Raw genomic sequence first — 17,288 nt, 5'->3', positions numbered from 1 at the left:
ATCATACCAGCGCCTAGATCATGTATTTGTGTCTAAGGAGCATCTCCAGTACTGTTCCAAGGCAGATATTGGGTCTATCACCATCTCTGATCACGCCCCTATATTTTTAACTTTTGAAATCCTACCTAATAGTCGCACCATCAGAAACTGGCGCCTTAACGAAAGACTCTTGGGCCTCACTGACACCAAAGCTCGCCTGAAAACCCTCCTGGAAAACTACTTTGACACAAACTGTACCCCTGACGTAACAGCTCATACAATTTGGGACGCCCATAAGGCTTTTATCCGAGGTCACTGCATTAGTATGGGAGCCCATATAAAAAAAGTGAGGATGAAACAGATAGATGACTTGCATGAGAAAATAAGATATCTGGAAAGCATCCATAAGAAATCCCTACTACAATCACATTTATCAGAGCTCTGTGCTTGTCGGGCCTCACTTAAAAACCTCCTGAATGAATCATCCGCGAGATATTTTTTACACTCACAACAAAAAATTTTCGCACATGGTAACAAGGCCTCTAGGTTCATGATGCAAAGACTTAAACGTAGGAAACTTAACAACCATGTTCATAAAATGAAAACCTCAGAAGGCTCCCTGACCTTTGATTCAGATCAAATAGCCTCCCTCTTTAGAGACTTCTATAAATCCCTCTATAATCTACAGCCCTCGATCCAGCCCAAGAAGGTTATAGAGACTGACCCTGAACATTTGACCTTCTTAAAAGACTTAGATCTTCCGCAGTTAACGGATCTAAATAGGCTTCAGCTTTCTGCTCCTTTTACTCCGGAAGAATTATTAGGTGTCATTAAAGACTCCCCCAAGGACAAATGCCCAGGACCAGATGGGCTACCCATTCCTTATTACAACACTTTCCATGAGATACTAATCCCCCATCTATTGCCTATTTTTAATGCATCTCTACAGGGAGTTCCGTTGACCAGGGACATGACCAGAGCTAACATCACAGTGATCCCAAAAGAAGGCAAAGACCATACTCTCTGCTCCAATTTTAGGCCCATCTCCTTACTCAACATAGACCTTAAGCTTTTAGCAAAATTGCTAGCCAATAGATTAGCTAAAATCCTTCTGACCCTGATCCACAGAGACCAAGTAGGTTTCATCAAGAACAGAGAAGGTAAGGACAATACAGCCAGGGTTCTCAACATCCTTCACTTTGTTAAAAAATGGGCTCTACCTCTGGTTCTTCTCAGCACAGATGCTGAGAAGGCCTTTGATAGAGTTAGCTAGTCCTTCATGTTTTCAGTCTTACAATCTGCCAACTTTCCTCCTCACTTTATCCAAGCAGTCCATGCTATGTATCTGAATGCATCAGCTTCCATAATAGTTAATGACACCCTATCAGCCCCCTTACAAATAAGTAATGGTACACGACAGGGTTGTCCCCTATCTCCCCTCCTATTTGTACTGACCTTAGAACCCCTTTTGCAACTTATTAGATTGGACGATGGCATCCATGGTATAACCCTTGGTGACCAACAACACAAAATTGCCGCATTCGCGGATGATATGTTAATAATGATCCATAACTCATACATGGCTCTTCCTAAGATTTATAAACATATAGAAAATTTTGGCTCCCTTTCCAACCTTAAAATTAATCATAATAAGTCACTTATAATTTCCAATACTCTAAAGAGGCACTTAGTCCAAAATTCGCCCTTTAACTGGTCCTCCCCCCATTTAACATTTTTAGGTGTTAAACTTGGTACAGATCCCAGCCAATTTTTCAACTTGAATTATCTCCCTCTTTTACAGAAAATCAAATCCGACCTGGTAACATTAGACATCCCCATCCTTTCATGGTTCGGGAGAAAGAACATATTAATGTCTCTGGTCATACCTAAACTGACATATCTTCAACAAACACTCCCAATACCCATACCCTCTACCTACTATGCTTCCATTCGCTCTATGTTCAGATCCTTTATTTGGTCTGGGAAGAGGGCAAGGATTTCATATAGAGCCTTAACTTACTCTAAAGAGAAAGGGGGAATTTCATTACCAGATCCGGAAATATACGGCAGAGCGGTCCTTTTGGCAAGAGTGGTAGATTGGTTGAGATGCCCTCCTCATAAATCTTGGGTCGCAATGGAGCAATCCCTAATGGGTTCATCATTTTCAGCCTTTTTATTGGGCAAATTATCCTCTATCCCTCCTTGCTCTAACATTTCACCGGTCATGAAAGCAACCTTACAAGCTTGGAATACCCTGCAGAGATCCTACAATGGTATACCCCTCCCATCCCCAACCCTGTCTGTTAAAGATGTCTTTGACTTGGCCCCCCCAGGCACTAAGAGATAGGTTCCCAACTAAGGTTAGAATGTCAGGAGTTAAGATCATAGATCTATACCAAGAGGGTTCCCTCATTTCCATTGATGATATGCACAAGTTACTAGAGGTGTCCCCCTCGAGATATAACTTAATATACTTCCTCAGAGCTTACATGTCCCAACATGGTAGATTAAACAATCTTCTCAGACCTCTTACATGGTTTGAGAGTGTTATTCCTCAAGCCCAAACTCCACGTAAAATCATTTCTCAATTATATAAGAAACTAAGAGACCCCCATTCTCGCTGGTCCCTGCTTTTATCCGCTTGTGGGAAAAGGATCTACACAAAACCTTTCAGAGTAATGAAATTCAAAAGATCTATATCTCCCCCCATATTGCGTCTAGATGCGTGAGGACTCAAGAGAACAGTTACAAAATAATCTCAAGGTGGTACAAAACCCCTGACAAAACATGCTTATATTCTGCTTCGGCTTCGGACGTGTGCTGGAGGTGCTCCAAGGATAGAGGCACATACATACATATCTGGTGGAAGTGCCCTATAATTTTACTTTGGTGGGAAAACATTTTCAGATAAGGAAATCAGATCTGTGGAACCAATTATCCTGCTTCTCCTGAAATAGCCCTTTTAAACCTCTTCCCTACAGACTTTACTCCCAACTTAAAACTGTTTAAATACCTATTAAGTGCTGCCAAACTCCTGATCCCAACCTTATGGCTTTCTCCTGAGGTCCCAACCATGGAAAAATGGTTCCTTAAGATCGACCAGATATTTAGACTTGAGGAGATTTCCTCCTGGGAAGCGAGATCACACCATAGTTTTGACAAGACATGGAAGGCGTGGAAGTCCTTTAGAGGATATACGACCTAAAACTTTTGAGGGCTTACTCCCTCTGATAATTAACAAGACTTTCGGGAAAGGTTGATAACTTCAGCCACTTACACACTAAGTTGCAGATCCGCGGCTACTGGAGATTACTTGCCTAACCCGCCTCAGATGTTGAATCTACCCTTATTAATGTGAACTCAATTATCAGTTTGCTCTTGCCTAACATAACACATTAACATGTGACCAGTTGTTCTCCCCCATCCCCATTATTGAAGTAATGTTTATGGAAATATTGCTTATTGAAGAAACAATTGTAATTTGCTAGAGACTTATTGTCGTCTCTATTTTCATGAAACTTAATCTCTGTATCTGTGATATTACTCAATAAAAGAGTTAAAATAAAAAAATAAAAAAAATAAAATAAAATATAATTACCCAAAAGAGAAACACAAAAATGATAAACACATCCTGTAAGCAGGGCCGTTGCAAGGATTTTTGTCGCCCCCTGGCCAGATAGAAATTGCCGCCCCGCCCCCCCTTATCAGATGATCTGCCCATATCATGACATCACATATGTTCCACCCTTTTCTCAGCATTTAAATGAAAAGAACTGCTATGGTTCCCTTAGGGTTAAATCAAGCTTCTTGTAGCTGTCTCTTTTTGCGGAACGAAATTGTGGACCCATACATTTCTATGTCCGCAATTACGGGTCCGCAATTCCGATTCTGAAAAAAATAGAACATGTCCTATTCTTATCCGCAATAGCGGACAAGAATAGGCATATTCTCTTAGTGCCGGCAATGTGCGGTCTGCAAAATGCGGAACGCACATTGCCGCTGTCTGTGTTTTGCGGATCCGCAAAACACACACGGATGTGTGAATGGACCCTAAATGTGAGGTAAATTAGTTTCCAATGTAGCATTAATAACTAAACAATTAAATAATAAACATATTGCATTGTCTACTTACCACCAGGACGATAAGATGATCTGGTCTCTGGCTGCAGTCTGGCTCTTGGTCTGGCTCTGGGGACTCCCTTGTCACTCTCTTCTCCCCCCCCCCCTTCCTTGTCACTCTCTTCTCCCCCTGTCCGTTTTGCAGACAAGAATAGGCAGTTACGGTATATCAATGGCTGTCCGTGCCATTCCGCAAATTACAGAACGCACATGGACACCATCCGTGTTTTGCGGATCCGCGATTTGTGTACCGCAAAAAACACGATGGTCGTGTGCATGAGGCCTAAAAGACACGGACACGTGACTGGATTTTAATTGGCCACAGCAGCCGTTTTATTATAAAACAATACAACAATAAAATATCTAATATACACAGGCAGGGAGAGTCCTTGAAGCCCAAATTGTTTTCCAATCCACAGGTGTTTACCCCCAGCCGCTATCATTAAATATTTTTATTTTCAATTTCAACATATAACAAAATGCAAGCTAAGAGACAAAAAAGCAGACAAAGAATAAGAATAGGCAATATGGCAGAGACATACTCAGACATCTGTTACATGATTATCATTATATAGCCTTAAAATACTATCCTTATCTTGTTTAATTTAGCATAACAAGGATATATACAACAGAAAAAGCAAAAACTATTTAACCCCCCCTTGGTTGTCTTGGAATGCAGAACCCATAAATAAACGAGTGAAGGACGGATGAAATTCCCGATATGAGATAATGAAATCAAATTTCTTCTCTATAAACCTCCTTACCCCCATCCGCTAAACACCAGCTCAAGGGCATCCTTACCTATTATTCAATTTGGTGCACCCCTCATTTCTGGTGACCACAACCCAAGCGGGCTGTAGTCCAAAATGAAGAACCACAGAGCCCATTCCCAGGCCTGATCCCAACAATTCTACTAAACCAGGGAGTCCAGCCCAAACCGCGGGATCCTCCCAACCACCATAATCTGATATGTGCACCAACTTCAAGGACCTCCCACCGCCAGCAACTTGAACACCTTCTGTGTTCCCCCACACAGCGCTGTCTAGATACTATTTTGCAGACCTAAACTCCACAAATCAATGCCCACCGCATTGAGATTGTCCCCTTCACTGCAACAAAACTCTCGCGTCCAGAATCCAATTCCACATGCCTCAATGCCACAGCCCCATTCTGTGCCATGAACCACGTCACTGCCCTAATCACCTTAATGAGGGCTTAATTTAATCTCTCAATTGACCGCACACACCTCCGGACCTTCCTAGGCACAATATCTAACCAGACTGTGACAATCCCTGGGAAGAAGGACCACAAACGCAGCATATCAAATTTTATGTCCCATATCAATTCCCGAAATAGACGCACCCCCAAATCATTACGCTCAACTTGCAACACTAGTAAATAAGGAGAATGATCCAAATGGACAAAATGATATATCTATGGGAGGACTTTGTTCCACACCTTTCCACGCTGCCTCAGCCAACGAATCACTACTGTGTCCCATGAGGAACCACACCAAAGATGGCAACCCACCTAAAAAAAAAAATAGGGGACACAAACAAGAAAAATGTACCACACGGAAACAACCAGTAGACAGCATCCACCAAACAACCCCTATCCATATACCACTGACTTACAACCATCGGGCCAAACATACAACTGAAAACACCTGGACTCCCACCTCCCACGTCTTCCCCCTTGCCATATCGTATCCCCCATCCGTCACGACCCCAATTCTGAAGGAATGCCCATTCTGAAGTAAAATCCATTGCCGCCAGCCATAACTCTGCCAAGGATTTCCGAAACACAGACAAAAACTCAAATCTGGATAAAAAGGACCAATCTACATGGGCCAACAGAGAGGTACTACCCCTTCTTTTGCCCAATAAAAAAATCCCTGATGCAAGTAACTGGACACATTGGACAATCAGGGACGGCAAACAAAACCACCAGACATCCCTAACGTTCCTGATCAGTTTTTCGACTTCCAAATCCTGAATTCTACCCTATTGCTATTTAAGTCCACATCTTTCCCCAAAATACCCCCGGCCGTTGGGCACTACCACTAACCAGCTTCCCCAAATGAAGAGCCCGGAAGAAGGGACACAAACAAGAAAAGTGTACCACACGAAAACAACCAGTAGACAGCATCCACCAAACAGCCCCTATCCATATTCCACTGACTTACAACCAACCGGGCCGAACATACGACTGAAAACACCTGGACTCCCACCTCCCACGTTCCCCCATGCTGTATCGTATCACCCATCCATCGCCACCCCAATTCTGAAGGAATGCCCTGAAGGAATCCCTGAGACAAGTAACTGGACACATTGAACAATCAGGGACGGCAAACAGAACCATCAGACATCCCTCACCTTTCTGATCAGTTTTCAACCAGGTCCCCCAAATGAAGAGCCCGAAAGAACGCAAGCAAAAAAGCGATCTGAAACAGCGATCAAACCCAAAAACAACAGAAACAAGCCTGGCTGCCTGTGACTCAACGCCTGCACAACCATAAAGGATTTTGTTACATCTGGTAAGTTCCTCAACTTAAAACCGAATGCCAACCCGCCATGTACCAATTTACCTTCGACACCGACAACCCCTTATCATGGCAATGCCCAAGAAACAACAGCAATGGAATATCCCATTCCAATCTGATTACAGTTCCTTCAGGAGATCCCATAAAATCTTGGGGAAGTTCATGCCTTTGATGGCCACATCCAGCACAGCTGGTGGATTTGTTCCCACTGAAAACGAGAAAGTACATCAGCCAAATAATTCTGGACACCGCCGGGCACCCTTGTATTAAAAAAAAGATACTCCAACACCAAGTGCTGCAGCAGCTTAACAATCGGAGGCAACGATGCAGAAAACCGATTAACCACTTGCACCACCCTAAAATTGTCACAATAGAATCACACCTTTCTGTTCCGAAACCTGTCACCCCAAAAAAAACACTGCCACCACTATAGGAAACAGCTCCAAAAGTGCTAAGTTCCTAACCCAACCCCGCGACACCCAGCTCAGCGCACCACTGACCCTGACAATACACACCACCTCCCCCACCAGCCACATCACATAAAAGCTCAAAATCAAAATTGTGGTCGTGGCAACCAAGAGAATGCACCCCGTCCCACCTGAGACTACCCTGCCCCTAAGCGGTTAGAGTTATGCCGCAACCGCGCTGTAGTAGGGACACCTGAAAGAGGGCAAAAGACATACTGAGTAGCAGGAGTAATTATTACAGCATAGATCACAAAACCAGACTTTGGAAAGCCATTGACATCTTAGTTTTGGGGTAAGGTATATAGCGGCTAAAAACACGAGGGGCGCCAACGACCCAACTTCTGGATGGCATGCGCTGGTACCTGATTCTTGTAGGCTGTGGATGCTGCACCTATACAAATAGATGTCCTGAGATCGTAGTTGGGTCGCCGCCCAAACTGGCAACTGAGGAGCGTATGTGAGACATGAACTGGTGAGAAGCGAGCGGTACCACCCTGAATGGCAATAGTGGACTATCTGGCCTGAACCTGCAGCTGATGAAGAACTCTCACAGAGCACCATCGATGAGACATAGGGAACTAGGACGTTGGGACTGGGGGACCTGTCTGAGAGGTCTTGGATGTCCTCAGCAGCAGCACGTAACCCTCGGGACCCTGGACCAACTGGCTGACTGTGAGAAACTTGCTACTATCCCCAGGCCTCAAGAAACCATAGAAGGCTAAATAAACAGCGGATTTAAGCACCAGGCTGGGCAAAACCCCGAAAGGTTCCTATCCAGAATGTCAGATAGGTTACGAAAAGCAGTCCAGTAACAGCTTGTCTGCATACTTGGCCTCCTGGTCCACATCTGCTCAAACCCCTCAACGTAGCTTTGACAGCATGCACAGAGAACGCCGATGCTCGTTCAGGATGACTGACAGAGAGGAAATGCTGCACCCCCGACAAGTACGACTTCACCGTGTTGTGGGACAGCTTGAGCTCCGAGTGGCAGTAGCCAATGAAGGCAAGGATGTATTCAACAAAACTGGACTCCCTTTGAGGGCATATTCCCTAAAACCTGCAAATGCCCTCCACCCAGTGCGATACGCCCTAGTTGTATACGACGAAAGGGGCTTGGCTAGTAAGGAGTGGGCCGTCTCTAGGTGACCATTTAAACCAGTATTAGTGACTCGTAAAGGGGGACGGTAGCGCCCACAACATCCGCCTATGGCGTGACCTGCGAAAAGGGAGAAATTACCCCTCGATAAAGCATCAGCTGCCACATTTTGAGAACCTGGCACATGCGTACTACTAACACAAAAATGATGTCGCAAGGAGAGTTGAACTAGACGTCTCAAGAGACATATGACATAAGACGACTTAGACAACCCATTGGTTAAGATATCTACCACCGCAGCATTGTCGGTTACAAACAAAACTGTGCGATTTACCCAGCTGCTGCCCCAAATATGGGCGGCCACCACAATGGGGTACAGCTCGAAAAGTGCTGAGGTTTGCAGGAAACCTGGGATTTGTCTCACCTCAGCAGGCCACTCGCCTGCGACCAAGTGGGTGCCAAAATAGCAGCAAAACCTGAGCTAGCAGGTCTCTTGGGGGAGACGGGACACCTAACTGGGAAAACAGCTCAACAATCTCCCCAGCCCGAAGGGGGCTGACCATGGCCTCTAGATAAGCAGGAAGTAATGAATAACAAATTCAGAGCGTACCTTATATTCTAAAACCCAATGGAGGCCTGAGCCAACTGATCAAAGAGCCACGGGCTGCTCCTAGAACAGAAAGTGAGTTTGGTGGAAAAGTAGTATCGGACCTTCCACTTATCAATAGAAGAATACCTCATGCCCACTTCCTCTGAAGGAATGAGGGAGTTAAGACGATGGACATGGTAACCATGTGGGGCTGACAGGTCGATGATAAGTCTCTCCTTCTTGCTAAACTTACCTGTGACCAACCCATCGGGACTAACTCTCCACCGCTGAAAGGGGGGCACTTCAAAAGGACCGATCAAAACCCTTCTCCAACTCGAACAGACACCCAGAAAGTAACACCCAGAGGGTGACCATGCACTTACCTGCTCAGAATACCTACGGACTGAAAACCGCAGAACGGTAGTAACACAGCACGACCTGGACGTGAGGCAGTGCATGAGACACAAACCAAGCTTCCTTCCCCCTCCCCGACGTGTACCCCTACTACCTTGCCGATAAGCCAAATTTCAGGATGTAACTTGAGACAAGGTTTGGACCTAGAAACAAAACAATTAAGGCATCAACACTGGATTGTGCACATGTCGTGAGGAAACCCTGCAAATGTGTAAAACGTGAATGATGGAACAAGACCAGATCCCTGGTAATCACCTGCATGGATTCAATAACACCCTTGTAGCAAAATAACCCCATGGGAAACCTTACCTACGGGCAGCAGAAGGAAGCCAGCCACTGCCTATGAGCTGTTCCCCCTGACCGAGCCTAGTTCTCCAAGCCACGATCCCTGCCTAACTAATGGCACGGCGGGTCGTGCCAGACTTTGTTGAAGACAAGGAGCGGGGACATGCTGTCCCCTGTACTTTTGCGCAATTGCCGCATGGGGAGCTCGCGCTGCTCCATGGCAGAATGCAAGACGTGCGGGCAGCATTATAATCTTTTTTTTTTTTTTTTTTATGAAATCAACCCTTTGCAAATTAAAATAAATCACTTGCATGGACTCATAACACCCTGTATCTAAATAACCCCCTGGGAAACCTTATGTACGGCTGGCAGAAGCAAGGCAGCCACCATCTATAACGTGCTCACCCTAACCAAGCTTAGTTCTCCCACCCCTAAAACCTGCCTAACTAACGGCATGGCGGCCCGTGCCAGACTTTATTGAAAACCAAGCTTGTGACTTCTCTCCCCCCCCCCCCCCGACATGTACCCCTAGTACCTTGCTGATAAGCCACAAATCAGGGTGTAGCCGAGACAAGTTAGGACCTAGAAGCAAAACAATCAAGACATTAACCCTGGATTGCATTCGTTGTAAAGAACGACGCAAACAAGTAAAAATAAAAAAATAAAAAATGTAAAAAAAAAAATCTTAAATTTTTTACCTTGCCAATAAGAATTGCCTAACCTGGGGGGGGGGGGGAGCTACCACCGCAAGCTGTGCCTACTAAGCCCCTGTACTGGCTTGACACTGAGACGAGTGAACCTTGGCTCCTGACCAGCAATCCCAGCTAGGATTTACTACGGTGGACCAGGTCTGTAGACCGTGCAGTACTCTGTAACACACCCCTCCCCGGAGACCTAGTACTCACCTGTATGGACTAATTAATCCCCCGTGCCTAAATGACCCTCTTGGCGACCTTGTGTGCAGCCGGCAGAAGGAAGCTAGCCACCGGCTATGACCTGCTCCCCCTGAACGGCCTGGTTCTCTTATCCGTGATCTCTGCCTCACTAACGGCACGGCGGCCCATGCCAGACTTTAACGAAGATAAGGAGCGGGGCCACGGTGTCCCCTGTGTCCCTACATGATAACCGTGTGGGGAGCCGCGCAGCTCCCTGGCAGAGTGCACCAGTGCGGGGGAACCCCCATCAGCCAGGGGCCGACCCACCGCCGGCTGGACACCCGTACCGCGTGGGGAGCCGCGCAACTCCCTGGCACCATGAACCGGGCCAGGGGGAGCCCTTCATACACCGTGGCCCCCGCCCCCCATCAGCAAAATTTGTGTGCCGCGTGGGGAGCTCATGCTGCTCCCTGGCAGAGTGCACCAGTGCGGGGTGACCCCCATCAGCCAGGGGCCGACCCACCTCCGGCTGGTCACTTCTGCCGCGTGGGGAGCAGTGCAGCTCCCTGGCATTATGAACCGGGGCAGGGGGAGCCCTACTTCTATCAGGGGCTCAGCCCCCCACCGGTTTTGAAGTCGATGCTGCGTGGGGAGCCACGAAGCTCCCTGGCAGAGTGCACCAGTGCGGGGGTGCCCCCCATCAGCCGGGGGCCGACCCACCGCCGGCTGGTCACTCCTGCCGCGTGGGGAGCAGCGCAGCTCCCTGGCATTATGAACCCTGACATTTTGAAGTCGATGCAGCATGGGGAGCCACGAAGCTCCCTGGCAGAGTGCACCAGTGCGGGGGTGCCCCCCATCACCCGGGGGCCGACCCACCGCCGGCTGGTCACTCCTGCCGCGTGCTGAGCAGCGCAGCTCCCTGGCATTGTGAACCCTGGCATTTTGAAGTCGATGCAGCGTGGGGAGCCACGAAGCTTCCTGGCAGAGTGCACCAGTGCGGGGGTGCCCCTCATCAGCCAGGGGCCGACCCACCGCCGGCTGGTCACTCCTGCTGCGTGGGGAGCAGCGCAGCTCCCTGGCATTATGAACCCTGGCATTTTGAAGTCGCTGCCGCGTGGGGAGCCACGAAGCTCCCTGGCAGAGTGCACCAGTGCGGGGGAGCCCCCATCAGTCAGGGGCCGACCCACCGCTGTCTGGACACCCGTACCGCGTGGGGAGCAGCGCAGCTCCCTGGCATTATGCTCCGGTGCGGGGGAGCCCCCTGCCGGCCGGACCCTAACACTGTGCGCTGCAGAGAAGCAGCTTCTCACCCTCACCGACGTCAGGATATCCAGGTATGCTGAACTCCTCTCACTGGGAAGCCAGGTGCGGCTCATCAAACGCTGTAACGACGTACAGAGTGAGAGGGACGCTGGCTGTTGAAGTAGGCAGCCATGCCCCTCCCACAAATACAGGCCAATAAATCGGCCTTACACTTGTCGACCACTGTGGCGAAACCAACCTCGCCACTGGGTTTTGGAGAGGGCTGTTAAAAGCCTCTTGCCTCAGGATTATGGCCCATACTAACTTTAAAGAAGAAAACAGACCGGCCGCACAGCTTAAATCTGTCTGTAGAATTGTATTTTATGTTATTATGCGTTTGGTTAAATTGTATGTTATGTGAGGGCACCCAGATAGCTAATAGTATTGTATTCGTGTATTCTGAGTGCCATTCACCTAATGATATGCACTCAGACTTGAGCTATCTGGGGATATGTTAAATGTCTGTGTTTGCTGTGGGGGTGTGACATTGTGTGTTTGGGTGGTGATTCCTGTCCTGTTGTCTCCACATGTGTATTGGTGATCTCCCTTTGTCCTGAGAGATAATTGGATTGTGTTCGGTCGTCTCCAGGACAGAGGGGAGGAAACCATGATGCATTGTGGGGATATGTTGTATCTGTCCTGTATCTGCAACAAACTGTAATAAAAACCAGGCTGGGTGTGCCAGCACTTGAGATCACTGCTTGACCCTCAACACGGAGCCTTGTCTCGTTATTGGGGGGATTCCATGTATGCTGTTGGAGACTGATTGCCAGGAGTGTAAGCCGACTGAATGCTTTTCCTGTTCGCCTGCTGACAGCTACTTGCGAGGTTCCAGTTTGGAGTGCTATTTTGTATCCAGTTCGGGAGGTTGGTGTTCTGCAGTAGCTGTGCCTGTCTCTCGGAAAGGGGCATATCGCCTAAACGGATTTTAACCCCTTGTACTGCTGAAACGGTGCCGTTACATTGGTGGCAAGCAGCGGGATCGTTCCTACAGCCAGAAGGACAGCTACAGGAGACACCATTTCTGTGGATTCTACAATTTAAGGGCAACGCATGTCCCAGTACAGCAACCCTAAAAGCACCAGGATGGAACCAGCAGTGTTATACGAGGAGGAGGACCTGGATGGCCGGGATGCATTAAGGAAAGGCATCTGGTACCAGGCCCTGGATAATGTACAATACCAGCGAGGTGAGAGTCTCCCCAGTGAAGAGCAGCGGTTGCAGAAGCAAGTGGCCCTGCGGATGCCCTTCCTGGGAGAGCAGCCCCTGGAGGAATGGGTGAAGGAACTAGAGCACCGGGTATGGCAGGAGCTATGGCTGGAGGATGCCTACCAGGCGCTTTGGTGGTATATGGCACAGTTTATACCCTGGACAGCTGAGCATGACAAGCCAGAGGGAGAGGAGTTTGATGGTCCTGGCTTGTTATGGGAGTCCTTTGCAGAGCCTGACTTCGGGAGCCCTGCACAGTCCAGACTTCAGGACATTTTCTATGAGAGGGAGGCTAGGCATGAGTGGGATGACCCCCATGAAGTAGAGAAAGACCTGGCTCACCTAGCAACCCTGGAGTGGGAACTGGAGCAGGACTACCGAGATCTCTTCCACTCCATTGGGACGGCTCAGCAGGACGGTAAGGTGACAGACCCAGATCCAGACCCATTCAGCTGGGCAGATATTGTTGAGGTTTACTGGGAAGAACCCCAGGTGGCCGGTGGAGATGGGACCGAGGTCTCTCCACCGGTCCTGCAGGGAATTGGGAGCCTAGTCTCCATTCCCCAGCGGCAGTGTGAAGTGCAGGGAGGGGAGAGCAGCAGCCTCCCTCCCCAGCGGCAGGCTGAGTTACAGGGGGCAGAGGTAGTCGTTCCTGCCCCCCAGCAGCAGCATGATTTTTTGGGAATTGGGAGCCGTGTCTCCATTCCCCAGCGGCAGTGTGAAATGCAGGGAGAGGAGAGCAACGGCCTCCCTCCCCAGCGGCAGGCTGAGTTACAGGGGGCAGAGGTAGTTGTTCCTGCCCCCCAGCAGCAGCATGATTTTTTGGAAATTGGGAGCCGAGTCTCCATTCCCCAGCGGCAGATGGAGTTACAGGGGGCAGAGACAGTCGGTCCTGTCCCCCAGCGGCAGAGTGTCCTACAGGGAATAGAGAGCCCAGTCTCCTTTCCCCAGCAGCAGGACACTGTATTGGGAGCGGAGGCGGTCGGTCGCCCTCCCCAGCGGCTGGAAGTATGTATGGGAGAGGAGCTCGTTACCCCCTCTCCCCAGCGGCAGCTTAACGCACCAGGGGGAGACAGTAAGCCCCACAACTGTGCAGATGGGACCGTGGTCTCTGCACTTACAGCACAGGGGGTAGGGACAGTTGTTCCTGTCCCCCAGCAACAGGGCAGTTTAGCCAAAGGGGAGACAGTCGGTTTCCCCCTCCAACAACCAGACTCCAACCAGGCTTCTTCCGTGGTAACGCTGGCACCAGGGCAGAGTCCCGCTGATCCCTGCCCACAAAGCAACCTCCACTCCAAGCCAGGGAGCAACTCAGAGACCTGGAGTACCAGCTACCAATAAACCTTGGTGGATTCACTGGACAGAGACAGCCTACTAAATTCTACAGGTCCAGTATTGGGTTGTGGGTGGGCTGCCAGACTAACTCAGGTACCGACCGGCGTGAGGTCAGGTATCTGGTTAGTCTTCCCTGGGGGGGGGAGATGTGTGGCGAAACCAACCTCGCCACTGGGTTTTGGAGAGGGCTGTTTAAAAGCCTCTTGCCTCAGGATTATGGCCCATACTAACTTTAAAGAGAAAACAGACCGGCCGCACAGCTTAAATCTGTCTGTAGAATTGTATTTTATGTTATTATGCGTTTGGTTAAATTGTATGTTATGTGAGGGCACCCAGATAGCTAATAGTATTGTATTCGTGTATTCTGAGTGCCATTCACCTAATGATATGCACTCAGACTTGAGCTATCTGGGGATATGTTAAATGTCTGTGTTTGCTGTGGGGGTGTGACATTGTGTGTTTGGGTGGTGATTCCTGTCCTGTTGTCTCCACATGTGTATTGGTGATCTCCCTTTTGTCCTGAGAGATAATTGGATTGTGTTCGGTCGTCTCCAGGACAGAGGGGAGGAAACCATGATGCATTGTGGGGATATGTTGTATCTGTCCTGTATCTGCAACAAACTGTAATAAAAACCAGGCTGGGTGTGCCAGCACTTGAGATCACTGCTTGACCCTCAACACGGAGCCTTGTCTCGTTATTGGGGGGATTCCATGTATGCTGTTGGAGACTGATTGCCAGGAGTGTAAGCCGACTGAATGCTTTTCCTGTTCGCCTGCTGACAGCTACTTGCGAGGTTCCAGTTTGGAGTGCTATTTTGTATCCAGTTCGGGAGGTTGGTGTTCTGCAGTAGCTGTGCCTGTCTCTCGGAAAGGGGCATATCGCCTAAACGGATTTTAACCCCTTGACTGCTGAAACGGTGCCGTTACATTTGGTGGCAAGCAGCGGGATCGTTCCTACAGCCAGAAGGACAGCTACAGGAGACACCATTTCTGTGGATTCTACAATTTAAGGGCAACGCATGTCCCAGTACAGCAACCCTAAAAGCACCAGGATGGAACCAGCAGTGTTATACGAGGAGGAGGACCTGGATGGCCGGGATGCATTAAGGAAAGGCATCTGGTACCAGGCCCTGGATAATGTACAATACCAGCGAGGTGAGAGTCTCCCCAGTGAAGAGCAGCGGTTGCAGAAGCAAGTGGCCCTGCGGATGCCCTTCCTGGGAGAGCAGCCCCTGGAGGAATGGGTGAAGGAACTAGAGCACCGGGTATGGCAGGAGCTATGGCTGGAGGATGCCTACCAGGCGCTTTGGTGGTATATGGCACAGTTTATACCCTGGACAGCTGAGCATGACAAGCCAGAGGGAGAGGAGTTTGATGGTCCTGGCTTGTTATGGGAGTCCTTTGCAGAGCCTGACTTCGGGAGCCCTGCACAGTCCAGACTTCAGGACATTTTCTATGAGAGGGAGGCTAGGCATGAGTGGGATGACCCCCATGAAGTAGAGAAAGACCTGGCTCACCTAGCAACCCTGGAGTGGGAACTGGAGCAGGACTACCGAGATCTCTTCCACTCCATTGGGACGGCTCAGCAGGACGGTAAGGTGACAGACCCAGATCCAGACCCATTCAGCTGGGCAGATATTGTTGAGGTTTACTGGGAAGAACCCCAGGTGGCCGGTGGAGATGGGACCGAGGTCTCTCCACCGGTCCTGCAGGGAATTGGGAGCCTAGTCTCCATTCCCCAGCGGCAGTGTGAAGTGCAGGGAGGGGAGAGCAGCGGCCTCCCTCCCCAGCGGCAGGCTGAGTTACAGGGGGCAGAGGTAGTCGTTCCTGCCCCCCAGCAGCAGCATGATTTTTTGGGAATTGGGAGCCGTGTCTCCATTCCCCAGCGGCAGTGTGAAATGCAGGGAGAGGAGAGCAACGGCCTCCCTCCCCAGCGGCAGGCTGAGTTACAGGGGGCAGAGGTAGTTGTTCCTGCCCCCCAGCAGCAGCATGATTTTTTGGAAATTGGGAGCCGAGTCTCCATTCCCCAGCGGCAGATGGAGTTACAGGGGGCAGAGACAGTCGGTCCTGTCCCCCAGCGGCAGAGTGTCCTACAGGGAATAGAGAGCCCAGTCTCCTTTCCCCAGCAGCAGGACACTGTATTGGGAGCGGAGGCGGTCGGTCGCCCTCCCCAGCGGCTGGAAGTATGTATGGGAGAGGAGCTCGTTACCCCCTCTCCCCAGCGGCAGCTTAACGCACCAGGGGGAGACAGTAAGCCCCACAACTGTGCAGATGGGACCGTGGTCTCTGCACTTACAGCACAGGGGGTAGGGACAGTTGTTCCTGTCCCCCAGCAACAGGGCAGTTTAGCCAAAGGGGAGACAGTCGGTTTCCCCCTCCAACAACCAGACTCCAACCAGGCTTCTTCCGTGGTAACGCTGGCACCAGGGCAGAGTCCCGCTGATCCCTGCCCACAAAGCAACCTCCACTCCAAGCCAGGGAGCAACTCAGAGACCTGGAGTACCAGCTACCAATAAAACCTTGGTGGATTCACTGGACAGAGACAGCCTACTAAATTCTACAGGTCCAGTATTGGGTTGTGGGTGGGCTGCCAGACTAACTCAGGTACCGACCGGCGTGAGGTCAGGTATCTGGTTAGTCTTCCCTGGGGGGGGGAGATGTGTGGCGAAACCAACCTCGCCACTGGGTTTTGGAGAGGGCTGTTTAAAAGCCTCTTGCCTCAGGATTATGGCCCATACTAACTTTAAAGAAGAAAACAGACCGGCCGCACAGCTTAAATCTGTCTGTAGAATTGTATTTTATGTTATTATGCGTTTGGTTAAATTGTATGTTATGTGAGGGCACCCAGATAGCTAATAGTATTGTATTCGTGTATTCTGAGTGCCATTCACCTAATGATATGCACTCAGACTTGAGCTATCTGGGGATATGTTAAATGTCTGTGTTTGCTGTGGGGGTGTGACATTGTGTGTTTGGGTGGTGATTCCTGTCCTGTTGTCTCCACATGTGTATTGGTGATCTCCCTTTTGTCCTGAGAGATAATTGGATTGTGTTCGGTCGTCTCCAGGACAGAGGG

This window comes from Bufo gargarizans, chromosome 6 (genome assembly GCF_014858855.1).
Source record: "Bufo gargarizans isolate SCDJY-AF-19 chromosome 6, ASM1485885v1, whole genome shotgun sequence".
NCBI lineage: Eukaryota > Metazoa > Chordata > Amphibia > Anura > Bufonidae > Bufo > Bufo gargarizans.
Note: the sequence above shows the minus strand (reverse complement) of the source record.